At 45.2% G+C, this 2,500-nt stretch overlaps 1 protein-coding gene across 1 annotated transcript in view; it reads right to left on the reverse strand.

Annotated features, from left to right (window-relative positions):
* The window catches only part of pitpnm3 (PITPNM family member 3), a 150,996-nt gene that overhangs the window by 44,030 nt on the left and 104,466 nt on the right, over positions 1 to 2,500 (reverse strand). The gene's annotated exons all lie outside the window — the stretch shown is intronic.

Raw genomic sequence — 2,500 nt, forward strand, 5'->3', positions numbered from 1 at the left:
AGCTAAAAACTCTGTTTTTGTGTTCTTTTTTTTTATTTTAAAGAGGGGGTGGGGGTTATTTTCAAGATACAGAGTCACCTTGAGGTGTACCATTTCTTCTATTAATAGTGTTAATTAAAAATCAAATGGATTTGAAAGCATTTATGCAACGGTATATTAGCAACCAGTAAAAGTAGCTTATGCATACCAGGCGGAATGGGCAGAAAATGCCACTTTTGGGTTCTTTTTTTCATTTTCAAGGGGTGGGGGGTTATTTTCAAGATACAGAGTTACTTTTGGTGTCAAAGTTCTTGTATTTATAGTGTTAATCATGTCCCAAATGGGCGTGTTGAAATTTTGAACTTGATGATTATCCCCCCCCCCCCCCCCCCCCCCCCCCCCCCCCCCCCCCCCCCCCCCCCCCCCCCTATCACTGGTAAACAGTTGCACTGGCCTGAAAATAACCTGTCTCTCGCTCTCTCGCTCTCTCGCTCTCTCTCTCTCTCTCTCTCTCTCTCTCTCTCTCTCTCTCTCTCTCTCTCTCTCTCTCTCTCTCTCTCTCTCTCTCCCCCTCCCTCTCTCTCTCTCTCTCTCTCTCTCTGTGCAAGTCTAGACTCATTAGAGACGGTGTTTGAGACAGAGGCAGTCATGGACTCTCTCATATTTGGCTTTGAGGTGCCCTACTGAGCTGATGAGTCTGTAATAAATAATCATTAATTATCCTAATTGGCCTCTGGAGGCTTCACAGTATACACTAACAAGCAAAAACTCCCGCACAGCACCCTGTCCTCATTTACAAAGTATTAGTGAAAGATCAACTGGGCAACTCCAACTCCCATTTTAATTGTGACGCAGCACACAGAGCTCACTGTACACAACGGAATTGCATTTATGCCTCACCCGTGCAAAGGGGGCAGCCCCCAATGGCGCCTTGTGTCAAGATGGCAACATGCTTAGGGTACCTCAGTCATGGAGGAGGATGGAGGAGAGCACTGGTTAATTACTTCCCCCACCAACCTGGCTGGTCGGGAGTCGAATTGGCAACCTTTGGGATACAAGTCTGACACCCTAACCGCTTACCCATGACCCAATTCATTGTGATGTTTCGTATACTTCAGGAAAAGAAGACTCCGAGGTCTGTCGCTCTCTTTCTGTGTGTATGTGTGTGTGTGTGTGTGTGTGTGTGTGCGTGCGCGCGCACGCGTGATTACTTTCTATTTCACCAGCCGCTCTGCACCCAGCGTGTGTTTTCTACTGAAGTTGTTAAAATGCAAACTGCTCCAGAGAGAGGCTCAGACCCAGCGTTGACTGAGGTTGTATGTATGGGTGTGTGGGTAGCTGTGCACTCACGTGACGTGAGTGTATACGTTTGTGTGTATTTAACTTTGTTTGGGTGCGTCTGCTGACATGGACCCAGAAGCTTAGCCCCTGTTGTGTGTTCATCTCTGTGTGTGTTTGAGACTTGGGGGTGGTGTGTTTGTGTGTGAGAGTGTCTGCTGTGTGTGTTGTGCGTGCCTAATCTGTATACACATGCCTGCCCAAACACAGTATATGCTTTCCAAGCAAAGCATCCCTGAGATTACAACTCTTTAAGTAAATGATTCACCATTTCCACATCAGAGCTCATTTCACCAATCTAAACCCATTTAGTTTGTAAATTACTCATAATTATCTGATTTCAATCACATTTGCATAACAGATGGAGCAAACAGAAACAATATTACGTCTCTGATCATATTAGCTCAGCCCCACCACCAGAGAAGCATCATCAATAATTCTGCAATGGTAGAGAGAGAGAGAGGACGTGCAGCAGTGGTAGGTCTAGCTGAGGTGGTGCGTGCTGTGAATTATGACTAATGATGAACGATTGCAGGAGAAAGAGATGAGAGTGACAAAGGGAGTTGTGGGAGGTGGTTTAGAGGATGTGTAGTGGTAGTAGGTCTAACTGAGGTGATGCCTGCTGTCAGGTAGAAGTAATGACAGTGGATTTAGAAGCTGATGAGGCTGATGCTGAAGGAGATGAATTTTATGGTATGAAAAAGGGAGATGTATGCGTAAAAGAAATAGTCGACAGCCATGGCCTAATGTTTAAAGAGTTGGTTTTGTAATGTTGTAGGTCCCAATCCCATGTCATCTATTATAGGGGTAATTCCATGCGCTTCTGTTTTGTCATCTGGTGCGTCAACGAGAGACAGACAGGAAATCTTAACTGGAGAGAAGACATCAAAGCAGCACAGATGCAACTCTGTTGAAGATGGCATATCCATCAAAATGTTTGTCCCTATGTTGTGCACATAATTAAAAGGAGAAAAGAATTGCATCTATGCTGCTCCGGTGTCTTCTCTCCAGCCCATATCATCTTTGCTTGAATCCCCCTTGGAAAATACACCTAACCTTACATTGCTCCAGGGACTACAAGTAAGTAGTTATGGGTGAGAAAGGTGATAGTGATGAGGACAGAAAGGGAGGTGGTGTCAATGGTGGTGGCAAAAGCAAGAGGTGGGGAACATGATTTAGTATT

The sequence above is a fragment of the Engraulis encrasicolus genome, chromosome 8, assembly GCF_034702125.1.
Source record: "Engraulis encrasicolus isolate BLACKSEA-1 chromosome 8, IST_EnEncr_1.0, whole genome shotgun sequence".
NCBI lineage: Eukaryota > Metazoa > Chordata > Actinopteri > Clupeiformes > Engraulidae > Engraulis > Engraulis encrasicolus.